Raw genomic sequence first — 17,479 nt, 5'->3', positions numbered from 1 at the left:
GCAGCCATCTTGGAAAGGGGTTCAGCCTCCCACTTCATTGTATGTGTGCCCTGGGTGTCTGACTATTGACGATCATGGTCTGAGGGCTGCCTGCACTTATGCTGACGGCGCCATAGGCATTGCGGGGCTCACTGCTCTGGGTTTGTGTGGTTCTGTACCTCCCACGAAGAGTTTTGAAGGTGATCTTGTTAGGCATTGCATTTCAGCCTTGGGGACTGAGCTCATTTAATCCAGGGCATGCTGTACACTGCCTGTCTTTAAAATGGCGGCAATACGAAGACATCATGATCGCCGCACATTGTCTGATTTTAAAATGGCGGTGTTACAAAGAGATTGTGACTACTGTACCCTCTATAGTGATATTTAAAGTGGAAATCTAGGCTTGTAATTAATTTGTATTGCTGCAGCTCCTACATTTCAGGTGGAATCACCCCACTACACATCTGTACTGTCACAAGATGGCCGATGGAGAAGGAGCTCTTCCTGAGTGCTCCAGAGGTAAGTGATCGTTATCGGCGTAAATCCCTGGGAAACCTGCCCCATCGAACTAAAACATTGAACAGTTTGAACCAGCAAATAACTCTTACCTGTGATCTGGAAGCACTGGACCGACACCCTGCTACGGGACAGAGGGGAGTAGTCCCCGGCTCGCCCAATGAGAAAGGCCTCAATCTGAAGGGCCCCTGGCCTGCTCGAGCTGCCGCGCCGCCCCCACTAGAGGAACCCAACCTGTACTTCTCCCTCCTCTCTACCCCCCCTAATCAAGAGGATGTCAACCAATATAAGATCCCACCAGAACTCCCCACTAACCCCCACCCCCAACTTATCACCAACCCTAAACCACACAGCCCCCACTCCTTCTCCATCACCTACCCACCCAACCTCTCAGCTAACGCCACTAAAATCTTTAAACATAGAGTACTCAAGCAACACCCTGAAACACTCATAGCTGACCTCTACCATAACCCCTCCAAAGGCAAGACAAAAACAGATCTCATCTTCTACACCATCCACCATGCCAAATGGAGAAATAACCTAGCCAACCTCCTGCGAATAACCAAAATCACCAACATCCCCCACTGCCAAATACTGATTATCTCCAAGTCCTCTTCCTTCAAAATCAATGCCACCATAACAATATACAGAAATGGCAAAGTAATGGTCCAAGCAAATGACTTCAACCTCCGCCAACTTGAACTTGCCTTCCCCAAGCTGCGTAACTTCACTCCCTTCCCCCCATCCACACCTCCCACCCCGAAACTTCACGCCCTGAGCAACTTCCCCACTTCATGGCCATTTCCCCTCATCCTACCCTCCTCTGACCCGCCTGTCCAAACCCACACCCTCAGCCAAATTTGCCTCACAACCCCTCCCCTCCCCCTAACAATACCTCCCCTCAACCCCCGTCCCATCCTACACCCGCAGCAGAATCTATCCCCAACACCTCCCCCCCCAGCTCTACCAATCCCCAACCCTCCTGCCCCAACCTACACCCTCAGTCTGTTCGTCCCCCCAACCCCTCCTCTCCCACTACCCAAAACCTAGAGTCCATGGCAGAATTAACTGAACGCCTCACACGCATTGAAACACAACTCAACACCCTCTTACTAATGACCCCTAAGCACCTCATAACTATAACCGAAAACCTATCCCTTCTCCATAGCCAAATCAACACAACCTCGCAGAGCATAAACACAATCCTTCTCAACACCAAGCCCCCCCCTCCCTGCCCAACACCCAATACTCCCCTCCCTCATAAACATTAACGAGCCACCTCAACTGCCCAAACACCAGACGACCAGCTGGCGTTCCATCCCCCAGAATCACCCAATCTCTCAGAACAAGAAGAGCGGTCCCTGAGATATCTTTGAAAGAGGCAGCAACACTCGCTAACACCTATGACCCCACAACTACCCAAACCCCTCCCTCCAACATACAGGTAATAAACGGAATAGGTAGAGCCAACAAACAACTTAGATCCACAAGACCTCCTCCCCAACGCTCAACCATTCCCCAAGCTCCGCCCTCCTCCCAAAACCTTTCTAACAGCGGCAAGAAAAACTGCATGCTTATAAACTGCAGATCTGCAGTCAAGTATGCAATAGAGCTGGCTGATGCCATACTGAATCATGACATTGACATCGCGTTCCTCACCGAAATCTGGCTAAATGAAACATCCAATCCGCTCCTCGACCTTCTAGTCCTCCCTGGTTTCTCCATCATCAAAAAAGACAGAATTGACCAACGAGGTGGTGGCATTGCCATCATCCATAAGAACAACATCAATCTAGTTGAAGTCAAAACACACTCCTTCTCTACCTTTGAATACCTCGAAACACACATCTTAACTCGTAAAAACAATAAAGTAACAAAATGGCATCTCATCTACTACCCCCCAGGAAACTTTCCTGCATCCGGAGAACAAATATCAGACCTACTTACACACTGCTCCCTAGCCAACCCCGATAAAATCATCCTGGGTGACTTCAACCTCCCCTGCAATAATGAAAAGGACACTGTCATTTAGTCTCTAAATGAACTCCTTCTCACAATTGAGCTCACCCAACACTGCAAGGGTCAAACCCACAACAAGGGCTCTACCCTTGATGCAATCATAGCCAAAAATGAAACAATAACCATCAATAACATCCTACCTATCGACTGGTCAGACCATCACATCATTATGTTCAACATCAATCAAACTGCTAGTCCTCCAGCCATAACTCAAATTACCCATCAAAGGAGCAGAAACCTCAATGCCATCCCCATCCCTGTCCTTGAAGAAACCATAACCTCACTTCTCCCTCCCTCCACAGACAACCTCAACATGGTCGAGCTCACGACACTGTACAACAGGACAATGACAACTGCTCTTGACTAACTAGCCCCCCTGAAACTGAAAAGGGTCAGAGACACCCCCTCCAGAGCCTGGTTCATCAAAGACCTCAACTCCGAAAGAATAAAGGTAAGAGCCGCTGAGAGACTCTGAAGAGGGGATCCATCCACAACCAACCTCTCCCAGCTCAGAAAAGAACGCATCAATTACAAAAAACACATAATCAAGGAAAAAGCCTCCTTCTTCCGGAGTGCACTAGACAAAGCCAAGAACCGCCCCAAAGAACTTTTCAACATCATCCAGAAACAGACCTCCAAGCCCACCAAAGCAAATCCCCCTGCCTCCAAACTTCATTGTAATGACCTGGCCAAATTCTTCGATGACAAAATCACCAATATCGAGCTCTCCCTTGACCGGCGCCCTCAATCCCAACACAGCAAATCCTCACCCACAACCAAACCTAACTCAACCCTAGTTTATGACACACTCCTGTGGAAATTTAGTTCGTATCTGAACATTATCTGCGCCATCTTGTCTTTCCCCAGCACCACACGCAAAAACACACGGCAGCCATTTTAGGCACCATGGCCTCTCTCCCTGCTCATTGTCGATCGCCAGCGCGTCCCTCTGGCGCTGCGAACATCCCCCCACGCGCCGGCCACCCCCGCTCTCTCATACACGGGCCATAAACCCTCTCCTTCTGCGCGACCCTGCCATGGAACCACATCCCACGCCTGACCGACATCCCATACATGGTCATACATCTCTTTGATAACCCCCTTCCCCTGCGCCCGATTGTCCGGGCCGATCCCAGGCCATCACCTGGCCCTGCGGATGCAGTTTATTGCCCCTACTGTAAGGGAAACACCCCACATCAAAGGGATTACAGTTGATCAAGGCTCCCACCCCCTGAGACCCGACCGGTTGCACACACCCCCGGGAATTGGCGGAATGTCCAGCTGTGTGATAGCCATCTCCTACCGCGGGTGGGGTGGGGACTTCTACTGTAACTATGTGTGGGAGCGGACCTGAGCCGGGGGCTCCGAGGATGTCCTTTCATGTATCAAAGCAATCTCAGGAATGTGCCATGTATGATAAACCTGCAATAAAGTCATAAACCTGTGTATAAGAGGCCAGGCCTCAGAGATGTGGTTAGAGCACCTCGTGACGATACCTTGCTGTCTGATCTGATGTGTTCTACTCCGACGGAATAAAACTTTGTTTCCTGCCTTCCAGTCTCCGGCGCCTGCCTCTTTTATTGGTTAAATCATCGAATGGTATAAGAAGCGATTACCGCCGGGCAAATCTTGAAAGGTTAACGACTGCAACTGCCGCTACCATTTAACAATTGGCGTCCCAAGCGTGGGGCCCATCAGCGACACATGGATCCAGTGGGAGAGGTCCCGACAACAGAGTGAACGACTGCAACGATCGAAAAGAGCTCCTGCCCGATAGACCCTCGTCTGGCAGCCGATCATCCGAACTTCACTGGTTCCGAGCAGACCTCTCTCGAGTGATCTACGGTCCTGACTGGGAACCATCAGGAGTGCCGCGGCAAATACGGAGAGTAGAGGACGATCGGGTGCTGGAGGCGGAAGACGAGAAACTGTCCATACGGTCCGGGTAAGGTCGTGAAACACGACAAATTGCGAAACGATTGATTGATTGAAAATACTAGTATTGCTTATTGATTGTTCTCTTTGAGATATTCGCTGTCTACAAACGGGGAGGAGTAGAAATACTCTCTCTTCCTTTGCAGATAGTGAAGGGTAGGTAACGCAGACTTTTGTCCCCATTGTAACCCGTCGTGCCTATTTTTATCTCCCCACTGATTGATTGTCCGAACATTGATTGTTTTGAAGAATAGTACTTCTTGAGATATTCTCTGTTTGCAAACAACGTAGAATAGGGATATTCTGTCTAGTCTTTGCAGACAGTGAAGGATAAGTAACGCAGACTTTTGTCCCCCATTGTAACCCGTCGTGCTTATCTCTTTCTCACCATTGATTGATTGATTGTCCGAACACTAGTTGTTCGATATTGGTTCTTTGGAGGTATTCTCTGCTTGCAAATAACGTGGAATAGAGATATTCTATCTAGTCTTTGCAAGCAGTGAAAAGATAGGTAGTGCTGACTTTTGTCCCCGTTGTAACCCGTCATGCCTATCTTCTCCCCACTGATTGGTAGTTGGTTCTGCCCGGACCGCTTATTAGAGGTGAACCATCCGGCTCCACTGGAAGGCACCCCTAATAAGGACATGTTCACTAAATATGGACTAGTCGCCGTAGCTTATAGCAAACTATGGCATAAATATACAAAAAGGGACCCCGAGAGTCAGTGGCCACTGATGGGATCCTTCGATGATCATCAAATGGAAACGCTAGAAATAGCTCTACGTAGTAATAAAACGACGCCTACTATGCTCGACAGTATCGGCATGTGGCGCAAAGAAGCAATGCAACGGAAAAAGAGGGAAGAAGTAAAAGCAGAAAAGGAATTACGAAAGGCAGCTCACCTTGCCGCTAGAAAGTTAGAGGAAGAGATAAAGGAGAGAAAAGAAGCTAAACTGAAACAAGAGTCTGAAACATCAGGCCAGTGCCCTGTTAGGACCTCCTCTACGCTCTACCCTGAGTTACCTTCCAAGCAACGAGCGAATGACTAATTGCTATTAGGTCCCCCGATCATCTACATGCCCCCTCCATACCCCCCCTCCCAACCTGTAGTACAGCACCCGCAACCCCCAAACGCAAGTGAAAGCAGTACCAGGGCCTCGGTCCTCACGGCCTCCGCGCCGGCCGAGCCTCTCGTACTGAACACAACGTTAGCAATAACGTTAGATGACCCGGAGACGAGAAAGAAAGATTCCGCCAGAATGAATCGTCTAACAAAGGATGAACGAGCCGGAATCGATAAGGTAGTAAGGACACTAGTAGAACGAAAGGAAAGTGAGGAGTATGTAACAGACATGTATAACTCGTATGCCGACAACCACAGACGACACTTTGTCGTACGACTTTGTTATCACACCCTGAATGCCTATGAGGATAGGCACCAAGATAGAGGTCCCGAAGGCTTAGCGACCTTGTATAGGAAGGTAGACATTGGGGAGGAAGGAGAGGGCGATGTGACGAACCTCTTCACTCGTACACTCGAAGTCTTCCGGCATCTCAAAGAACACAGACAGACAACCAAAGCAGAGACCCCCATAGCGACTGAACCCCAGGCAGGGAAGGCTGATACCATGATGCCCATCAAAGAAGCCGCCCCCTACTGGGTCCCCCCACGAGGTCAGGGAACACACGACGACATCAACCACCAAGATGCGAAGGGAAGGGTTGTATATAACTGGGTTTACCAGCCATGGGACCGACAAGACATCTTGACCTTTAGAAAAACCCTACCCGACTTAAGAAAGAACCCGACGGCCTTCTACACCGAACTAGGTACGGCCTTAGGTTCAACCATAATGACCTTAGCGGATATCGATTTGTTCTTCGGGTTATGTCTGCCGGCTGACGTGTGGAAGCAAATCCGGAAAGTCGACCACGCTGAGCCGTTCGGATATACCTGGGTACAACTCGATACCATAGATAAGCAGCGAGAACCTGGACAAAAACCCCTAAAAGCCATATTGGAACTCCCAGACAAGAACGTACAGAAATTGAAGACTCTAATCCCAGAAAGAAAAGTAGACTGGTCAATAGTGACGGCTTGTCGCCAGAAACCCCAGGAGGATGTGTCTGAATACTTCTCTCGATTCGAGACAGTGTTTTCCGATTATAGTGGCCAGGACATGACCACTGCAACCGGACATCACCTCTTTGTCCAGAATTATGTGAAGGGTCTGTCACAAGAAGTCTCCCAGAAGCTACAGACCAGCGAGAGTAGTTGGGCAGCCTCCAAACCCGCTGCTATCCTCCAGATGGCCCAATACTACGAACATCAAAAGAATGAGAACGATAGGGCGTCCGAGAAAAAGAAAAAGGAACTGAAGGAGAGGGTAATGATAGCACAGTTGCAAGGGGTGACCATAGGAAGGGAGCCCCCTAAAGGAAATTACCAACCAACCGCCCCTAGAAAGCTACCCCCTAGAGACCATACACCCACACCTTACACTGGACGAAGAGACTTAGACGGGAACCAATGTGCGTTCTGTAGAGGGTTCGGACACTGGAAATCCCAGTGCCCGGTCCTTCTGGAGATGAACAAAAATAGAGACACCAGAGACATAGCATATGACCCCAGAAGTAGAGGACAGGGACGAGGGTACACGAATGACACCACCAACGACAGGCCAGGCAGACCAAACACCTTTGATCGCCCCCGACAGAACCAGTGCCAGCAGTCCGACTACGAAAACACCCATGACTTTGCATAGGACCGCCAGGGGCAAGGGAGGGATCCAGTCGAACTCCGTGTTGACCAGCAAGGTCCTTACGTCACTGCTAAGGTCCTGGGCACAAAGTCTCCATTTCTGGTAGATACTGGGGCGACACGTAGTGCGTTATCTAAACGACTGATTCCTAGGGCACCCTTGTCTGGCTAACACGTAACCTCAATAGGCTTCGATGGGACGCCCTCCACTAACCCCTTGTCAGCACCAATCTCCTTTGACTTAGAAGATAACACCACTGACACGACATTCCTGCTCTCCTCCAACACCCCCAATGCTATCATGGGACTTGATTTGCTAAAACATTTCCGAGCTACCATCAGATGTTCCCCAGACGGAGTGCGAGTCATCCTGCACGATAACCCGGATCTGTTCAGGTCTTGTCTCACACGACGTATGTTCTCCATAACCAATGCTGACTTGTCCCTACTCGACACGTTACCCTCACACCTGTGGGTAAAAACCGACTCGGACGTAGGACACATGGTGATCGACCCCGTACACATAACTGTCCGACCGGACGCGGTGCTCCCAAAACTTCCACAGTATCGGATATCGCCCGAAGGCGAGAAGGCATTGGTGGAAATCATCCAGTCCCTAGTCGATGCAGGAGTGGTAGAAGAAGTAGTCAGTAATGTTTGCAACAGCCCTATCCTACCCATTGTAAAGAGGCAAGGTGAGGGAGATGAGAAAGCATACCGCTTCATTGTTGACTTGCGAGAGGTTAACAAAGTAGTCATACCTCAGTACCCCGTGGTCTCGGACATCACCACCATCCTCACCCTAATTCCGTCCACTGCCACCACCTTTACCGTTATTGGTCTCAAAGAACGCATTCTTTTCCATCCCCATCCACCCAGACAGCCGCTACCTATTCGGCTTCACCTTAAAAGCCCGTTCGTACAGATTCTGTAGGGCACCACAAGGCTACACTGAGAGCCCCAGCATTTATAGCCAAGCCCTCAAGAGACAACTAGATGCAGTCCAACTACCAGATGGAGTGGTGTTAATACAGTACGTTGATGATATTCTTTTGGCGGCCGACACCACTCCACTTGCAGTCACAGCCACCATTCACCTCCTCCACTTCCTTGCGGAGAACGGTCACAAAGTCTCCAGGAAGAAGTTACAATTCTGCCAACCCCAAGTGACATACCTAGGCCACCTCCTATCCAAAGACGGGAGGAAACTTACACCTGACTGAATTCAGACCATCTTAGAAACCCCTGTCCCCAAAACTCAGAAGCAAGTGCGGTCTCTGGTCGGACTCACCTCCTTTTGTCGACAGTGGTTACCAAACTTCAGCCTTATTGTAAAACCTCTGCTTTCCCTGCTAGCTAAAGACGCCCCCTTTCCCCTCCCCCTGGACACCCGAATGCCAGTCCTCCTTCAAATAATTGCGAAATGCCCTTTGTTCAGCACCAGTCCTAGGAACCCCAGACTACACTAAACCTTTCTCCCTCTACACCCACGAAAGGGAGGGATGCGCGTTGTCTGTCCTAACCCAGTCCATAGGTCCTAAACAACGCCCTTGTGCCTACTTCTCTGCCACTCTTGACCCTGTAGCCAGAGCTTTGCCCGCCTGCCTTCGAGCGGTAGCCGCCGCTGCTGTCTCTATCCGGCAAAGTGAGGGGATCGTGCTCTCGAACCCCCTCACTGTGTTAGTACCCCATGCGGTTGATACCCTCCTAAACCAGACCAAGACTCAACACCTGACTAGCGCACGACTGACTGGTTATGAACTGACTCTGCTTGCACCCCACATCACGTTGAAACGATGCACCACTCTGAATCCAGCTACTCTGCTACCTCTCCCTGACACTGACCCCAATGCGTCCCCTATACATGACTGCGTGACCCTCACCGACGAACAGACTAAGAGTAGGGTTGACCTCCGAGATACTGCCTTCCCGGACCCTGACGGAGAACTGTGGGTAGATGGCTCATGCATCAAGCTCCCCGATGGCACCACCTCAGCTGCCTATGCAGTCACCACAGCCCGAACAGTTGTTGAGACAGCTCGCATCACACAGCGATCCGCACAGGCGGCTGAACTGATTGCTCTCACACGAGCATGCATCCTAGCAGCGGGGACAACCGCAAACATTTACACCGACAGCCAGTACGCCTTCGGGGTGGTTCACCACTTTGGGCTCCTATGGAAGGAGAGGGGATTCCTGACTTCCCATGGCACACCCATCCTACATGGAGATCTAGTCTCCGCTCTGACCGAAGCAGTCCTCCTCCCCACACGGCTAGCGGTGATCAAATGCCAGGCACACAAAAAGGGGACGGACATTATAGGACAGGGAAATGCGCTGGCTGACATCACTGCCCGAACCACAGCCGAGAATAGGTCAACAACACGCATGTACGTGACCAGGTCACAAACTGAGAAATGGAAGGATGCTAGGGAAACGATTAGGGACATCCAATTAGCCAGCTCACCACACGAATTGACTGAATGGGCACGGGTGGGATTGAAGGACGATGACGGTTGCTGGCGAACTAAAGACACGAACAAATGGTTGCTACCTGACTCATTCCTGATTCCCATGCTAACCATGACACACTCCCCCGCGCACATAGGGTCTGCCCCCATGATCGAACTCATCTCCAAGGTTTGGCACAACGACAAGATCCCAGACTCAGCCAAACGTCTGGTCCAACAATGCCTGGTATGCCTCCAACACAACCCTGGTAAAGGAACTGCTGTACCCCGGGGAGGGTTTGGGGTTCCTAATCATCCCTTTGAGGTCCTACAGATGGACTACATCCAGTTAGAAAGGTGCCAAAGCTTGAAGTACGTACTTGTCGTTGTGTGTGCTTTCAGCAAGTGGGTAGAAGCTTACCCGACCCGCGACAACACTGCTATGACTACCGCAAAGGTATTGCTGAAAGAATTCTTCCCCCGTTACGGCCTTTGTCGAATTTTGTGGAGCGACAACGGTCCACACTTTGTAGCCGAAGTTATCCAACTCATCTTAAAAGGGTTGGGTGTAAAACAGAAGTTCCATGCGGTCTTCCATCCCCAATCTGCAGGCTTGGTTGAGCGGCATAATGCCACACTGAAGCTCAAAATAGCCAAAATAGTTACCACTACAGGACTGAAATGGCCAGACGCTCTCCCGCTAGCATTGCTATCAATGCGTTCCACTCCCACAAAACACCACTTAACCCCCTACGAGGTCGTCTTCGGGCGGCCCATGAACCTTTGGACCGCACCAAAACCAACATCCATTCACGACGTCCCGGACGTTCTCATGTCTGACTATTTGTACAACCTAACTAAAACGTTGTCTGTTATCCATCAGCAGGTGCTGCAAGCCATTCCCGATGCTTCCAGGGGCCCCGGACACGACATCCAACCCGGCGACTTTGTCCTAGTGCGCAACTTCCAGCGCACCAAGAGTCTGGAGCCCCGGTGGACGGGCCCCCTGCAAGTCCTGATCACCACCCGAACAGCTCTTCGAGTGGAGGGGAAACGTAATTGGCTGCATGCACACCACCGCAAGAAGGTATCATCGACCCCGACGACCACCAACAACATCACCGCCCAAGAGGAACTTCTGGACAAAGACCGACCATCCCTGAGCTGCTACCCGAATACAGAGACACTTGAATTGACTAAATATCCCGATCCCACTGTGCCGTCCAAAGAAGGGTATAACCTGCGACGAAAGGAGGGAACTTCGGCTAAGCAGACCACGAACTAAGTTGAAATCTCGAACCGGTAGCCTAATCACCTCAAAGGCCTCCAGAAGAGAAATTAGACAAAGTCTGTGTTTCTGCCCGCTACCGAGTCCCTTGAAGGTGATGGAAGCGCCCGACATGAAGATGATGGAAGCAACCGGACGTCCGAATATCCACTACAAAAACCCAAAGACTGACAAAATGCACAGCTCAAAGACTATCGTGCTTTTTATTACCCTACTCTTTTGCCTTCTCCTCATGATCACCTTCTGGATCGTGGAAGAAAGTGCACCCGCTCATGAGACATTGTTGATCACTGTCCAACCTACCACCATGAAAGAACACCATCTGATCTCACTTTCACCCCAACGCCGAGAAAGGCGTAAGGAGTTCTGGAATAACTCTTTTGTACAGTTGCTCCACCAACACAATCTTGCCGCCAATGCAACCAACTGCTGGATCTGTGGATTGCTGCCACATGCCACTGGACATTCTATCCCTTTCATCCCTTCGCCCTTCTCTGTCCATGGCTCTTGCCTCGCTTGGCTAATCCTCCTGCAAGGAAGCTACAAGGACAATGCCACTTCCGACAAAACTATGTCACACTTCTACCATGGGTTCTGGCTGAACAGAACTGGAAAAACTTCTGCTCCCTTCTGTCCTCTGAGATCAAACACCTCCTTTCATATGGACATCCCTGCCAAAGAGCGAGTCGAAATGCAGGTGTTTAACAACCCAGCCAGACCCACCTTCTCTTACCTCCGGAAACGAACGACCGCCACCCTAACAGTGGCCCTATCCGTCATCAACATCACAGGTCTTGTGTGCATCGAAGGTCTGGGAACGCAGCTGGTGGGTCACAGTTCCTGTCTCATCACCCGAACATTGGACTCAGTTGACCCACCCTCCTTTGTTACCTCCCCAAATATGTACTTCGTCTGTGGTACTAAGGCCTACACCTGGCTTCAGAAAGGGTGGGGAGGCACCTGCTACATCGCTTTTATCCTTCCTCCAACATATGTGGCTCCAGCAAACCATCACCGGCAGAAACGTGCAAAGGACATTGTACAAGCCGACTCCACTGGAGCACAGTTCATGGATGCAGTAAAGGGACTTGTTCCACTGTGGGGTCCAATGGCAAACAGCCGTGCCATCCGGCACCTGACCCAGGCAGTCGAAACCACAATGAACATTATAGCCGGCATCCTCACCAACAACACCGCTGAGCTTCAGGCCGTCTGCCTGGTAGCTCTTCAGAACCGCCTCGTTCTAGACGTAGTTCTGGCCGATCGTGGAGGAGCATGCCGCATCATTGGGTCCAGCTGTTGTACCTACGTACCGGATAACTCACCCTCAGTCTACAAGGCGATTGAACACCTCCACAGACTTTCCGCAGAGGTTCATCAGGAGCAAGAAGGATGGTCGCTTGGGAGTTGGTTTTAGGACACTATTAAAAGTTGGGGATGGAGGTTGTTTACATTTATCCTGATACCAATCGTGATACTATGTGGATGCTGCCTGGGTATTCAATGCTTGCCACCTCTGTGTTCACTTTTTGCAAACTGTATCTGTCCTAAGACTCTGGACTTTGAAGCTGAACGTATGAAAGCTCTGTATGAGGTAGAAATACGTAATATTATGGGGATAGATCCGAACTAAGCAAGCTGGCGAGATATGTTAAAAGGGAGGACTGTGGAAATTTAGTTCGTATCTGAACATTATCTGCGCCATCTTGTCTTTCCCCAGCACCACACGCAAAAACACACGGCAGCCATTTTAGGCACCATGTCCTCTCTCCCTGCTCATTGTCGATCGCCAGCGCGTCCCTCTGGCGCTGCGAACATCCCCCCACGCGCTGGCCACCCCCGCTCTCTCATACACGGGCCATAAACCCTCTCCTTCTGCGCGACCCTGCCATGGAACCACATCCCACGCCTGACCGACATCCCATACATGGTCATACATCTCTTTGATAACCCCCTTCCTCTGCGCCCGATTGTCCGGGCCGATCCCAGGCCATCACCTGGCCCTGCGGATGCAGTTTATTGCCCCTACTGTAAGGGAAACACCCCACATCAAAGGGATTACAGTTGATCAAGGCTCCCACCCCCTGAGACCCGACCGGTTGCACACACCCCCGGGAATTGGCGGAATGTCCAGCTGTGTGATAGCCATCTCCTACCGCGGGTGGGGTGGGGACTTCTACTGTAACTATGTGTGGGAGCGGACCTGAGCCGGGGGCTCCGAGGATGTCCTTTCATGTATCAAAGCAATCTAAGGAATGTGCCATGTATGATAAACCTGCAATAAAGTCATAAACCTGTGTATAAGAGGCCAGGCCTCAGAGATGTGGTTAGAGCACCTCGTGACGATACCTTGCTGTCTGATCTGATGTGTTCTACTCCAACGGAATAAAACTTTGTTTCCTGCCTTCCAGTCTCCGGCGCCTGCCTCTTTTATTGGTTAAATCATCGAATGGTATAAGAAGCGATTACCGCCGGGCAAATCTTGAAAGGTTAACGACTGCAACTGCCGCTACCATTTAACACTCCCAGAAGACGAGACCCTTCCTCTGCCAACCACCAAAACAAACCTTCACCCTAAACACCCATCTTCCCCCAAATGTTGGAAAGACTTCGAACCTCTCTCCGAAGAGAACATCTCCAAGGTGATTACCAACTCCAAACCCTCCAACCACCATGCTGACCCCCTACCAGCCTCCCTGGCTAAGAACCTCAACCTCACCCTAACCTCATTGTGGACCAAGATCACCAACAGCTCCCTAAACAACGGACTGATGCCCGACTGCCTCAAACAAGGCCAAGTCACCCCCCTTCTAAAAAAACCTGATGCTGACCCGAATTACCTCAAAAACTTCAGGCCCATCACCAACCTTCCTTCCCTAGCCAAAATCCTAGAGAAATGTGTTCTCGCCCAACTGAACCTACACCTGGAATCCAACAACCTACTTGACTCACACCAATCCGAATTCAGAAAGGGATGCAGCACAGAAACTGCCATACTGAACATAACCGATGACAATCATAACTCCCTTGAATCAAACAGATGCTGCCTACTTGTCCTCCTCAACCTATCAGCTGCCTTTGACACAGTAGACCACAAACTACTCTTAGGCGCCCTACAAAAACGCATCGGAGCAGATGGTAATGTCCTAAAATGGTTTTGCTCTTTTCTACATAATTGCTCCCAATTCATCAAAATCAAGAATCCGATGTCCGACACATCCCCCTCAACTCGAGGTGTCCCCCAAGGCTCAGTCCTCTCCCCCACACTTCACCATTTACATGGAACCGCTCACTGCCATTCTAAAACAAGCAAACATCGACTATCACCTGTATGCTGACGACATCCAGCTATACCTCGAGGTCTCCTCCCTCACTGACATCCTCCGACTCAACTTCACACTATCAAAATTAGAAAATTGGCTAACCCTCAACCACCTCAAACTCAGCCAAGAAAAAAACGAAATCCTTGTCTTCTCCAATCACAAACAACCCCTCCAAATCCAAGAATGGATAAACAACCTTGACTCTCTAAACTGTAAACTTACTCCAGCAATCTCAGCCAAATCCCTAGGGATCTCTCTAGACTCAAGTCTCAACATGAGCTCCCAAATTAACTCCACAGCAAAAGGTGTCCTCTACAACCTAAGACTCCTCAACAAAATTAAACCTTTCATGCCCCCCAATGACCTAAAAATCGTAACCCAATCTCTAGTTCTCTCCAGAGTGGACTATGGAAATGCCACACTAACTGGGACAGCTAAAACACACATGGCCCCCATGAGATCCACCCTAAACGCAGCTGCAAGATTGGTCACTGGGACCAAGAAAATCGACCATATCACCCCTGCATTACAGGACCTAAAATGGCTTCCCATCGAAGATCGTTGCGCCTTCAAAACTGCCTGTCTCACCCATAAAGCCCTACACACCGGCAAACCGGACTACCTCGCAGCCAAACTCACAAAAGCAGGTCAATCAAGAAACCTAAGAAGCTCCAACTTGCTCCTCCTAATCCCACCAAAAAGACATAAACAAAAAGCCCTCTCCCGCTCTTTCTCTGGGAATGCTCTAAAAATCTGGAACTCTCTCCCTACCCACATCAGGACTAATCCCTCCTTCACGATCTTCAAGAGACAACTAAAAGAACTTCTCCTCAACCGTCATCTCTTTGCATCTGGCCAATGACCTCAATCTATGTGACCTCCAGTATTCTAGATACTAGTCGATGTACTCTATTGTCTATGTTTCTACTCATGTTATGCTCCTCTAATGTCTTTGTTTCTATTCATGTTTTGCTGCTGTAAAGCGCTCTGATACCCTTCGGGTCTTGTAAGCGCTATATAAAACTCCACAATAAATAAATAAATAATACTCTCAATTTGAAAGATTTTCCTCTGTCACTTTGTTAGAGCGGGAAAATCCAACATGATGGTGTTTGGAAAATCCACTGTCCAAACTCTAAATCTGTACAGCATCCCCCCTCAGAGACACAGATATTATTAACTGAGTGGGAATCACATGGGGTTCGGCCTAGTTACTGCTTCCTTTTATTGTTATCCCGCTTTCCTTCATTAGGTTCAGCCAGCCCTTGGCATTGACCTATTTCACTCACACAAGCGGAACTGAAATTAATCTGCAGCTAAATTAATCTATGATCTATAAGCAAATCGAGCTTGTTTTCTGTATGCAAGCCATCAATGAACAGATGTAACACATGAACAGAAGAAACACACAACTGAACCCAAGTAAACTAGATATGTCCGTCCTGACATGGTTATTGGAACGGTACAGGTGTATTTACTATGGGACGGAACATGATGAGTTCTCATGGCTAATACACTGGGTCCTGTTCCATGAGACTATCAGGCATTGCCAAAGCCAATAGTTTCACACACAGATTGTGCACACAACACACTATAGACACCTTTTTATCACAAAATCGAACAGCCACCCATTAAAGCACACAGAACAATGGTCACAAATAGAGATGTGTTTCAGGGGACCACAGGACAATTTACATAAGTGGAGAACAGGATGGCATGCATCAGGGTGGCTGAGGTGGAGCAGGGAGCGTTGGTGAAACATACGGTGATGTGCATCATTGGAGTGCACTAGGTGATGCTAGAGACGTTTTAAAGCATGGGCAAAGTGGGTAATTGCTCATGTCTCCCACCTTCCAATGGTCCCCTAGGAAATTTCATTTTCTTGGGCTAACACATTTCTAGGGGAATATTCTCAAGGACCTATCGCCGAGTTATCGGCACTTTAGCGTATCCAAAGTCGTGATAAATTTATCGCCCCATTCACAAGCTGGTGCTAACAGCTAATAACACCAGTTCACCTGCGATAGCAGCTGCAAAAGACATCGCCACGGTTGACCCTGGCAACTATCGCTAATGAGATGCAGAGTAGGCATTCCCTAGCAAAAACCCGTGACAACACCAAACCTCAACATTCACAACGAACAGCCAGATCTGCGATAAGACCACAAAACATGCGATAAGGTGCGTTAGCTGCAGGAAGTTAACACATGCTCTGACCTGGTGCAAAGTCGGACGACAACCTGCACCATCAAAGGGAGACCAGCCCAAAGCCACACCTGAAGAACAGCAGATGTCATGGAGCCACTGATCATGCAGCACGGAGCCCCAACAGGGCCACAACCCCCCCGCCACCACACCCAGGGCCGCCACACCCCGTACCCCCGCACCCCCCCGGACCACCACAGAGGCAGCGCAGACCAAGACAGCAGACCTCCAGAAAACGCACCAACCTCACAGACCCAACACCAGAGAATGTCATTGCCCGCTACAGGCTCAAAAGGACAACCATCCTCTGCATCCTGACCACCATTGCCCACAGGCTGATGGTACCAACACAGCGGACAAGCAACATCCCTCCGCAGACAAAGCTGCTGGCTGTGCCGGCCATGTTGGCCTCTGGGACCTTCCAACCAACAACCGCCAGAGTCGGAGGAGTCTCACAGTCAGCCCTATCAAAGTTCATCACAACTGTCTCGGATGCCATCATCAGCTTGGTACCCCAGTACCTATACTACCCCCATACTGAACAGGAACAGCTGGAGACCAAGCAAGGCGTCTACGCCATAGCTGGCTTCCCGCACGTGTCTGGGGGCAATTAACTGCACACATGTCCTACTTGTGCCCACTGGTGACACTGTACACAATTACCCCAACAGAAAGCATACACATTCCATCGATGTGCAGGCAACAGTTAACCACCTGGGAATCGCCACCAACATCGTCACCAACTACCCAGGCAGTGTGCATGATTCCTACTGCTACCGACAGTCTATCAGCAACCAGCGCTAACAGGATGGCACCCATGGAAATGCACTGCTCATTGGCTAGTACCAAATGAACACACCCCACATCCCAAATACACAATCCTGCAACTCACAACTCTGGCAATGCACACGTCACAAAATCACATACAACATGAAAAACAACATGCCCACCCACCAGACACGACAGCACAACTTACTGTGTTAACCCCGGTTGACCATGTACA

General features: G+C 49.9%; 1 protein-coding gene and 1 long non-coding RNA gene across 3 annotated transcripts in view; one reads left to right on the top strand and one right to left on the bottom strand.

Moving 5' to 3' along the window:
* Positions 1-17,479, top strand: part of FMNL1 (formin like 1) — a 1,060,054-nt gene that overhangs the window by 101,906 nt on the left and 940,669 nt on the right. The gene's annotated exons all lie outside the window — the stretch shown is intronic.
* LOC146870934 (uncharacterized) overlaps positions 1-17,479 on the bottom strand; it is a 158,711-nt gene that overhangs the window by 67,299 nt on the left and 73,933 nt on the right. The window lies entirely within an intron of this gene.

Source organism: Triturus cristatus, chromosome 1_1, assembly GCF_964204655.1.
Source record: "Triturus cristatus chromosome 1_1, aTriCri1.1, whole genome shotgun sequence".
NCBI lineage: Eukaryota > Metazoa > Chordata > Amphibia > Caudata > Salamandridae > Triturus > Triturus cristatus.
This window is presented reverse-complemented; position numbering and strand designations above follow the sequence as displayed.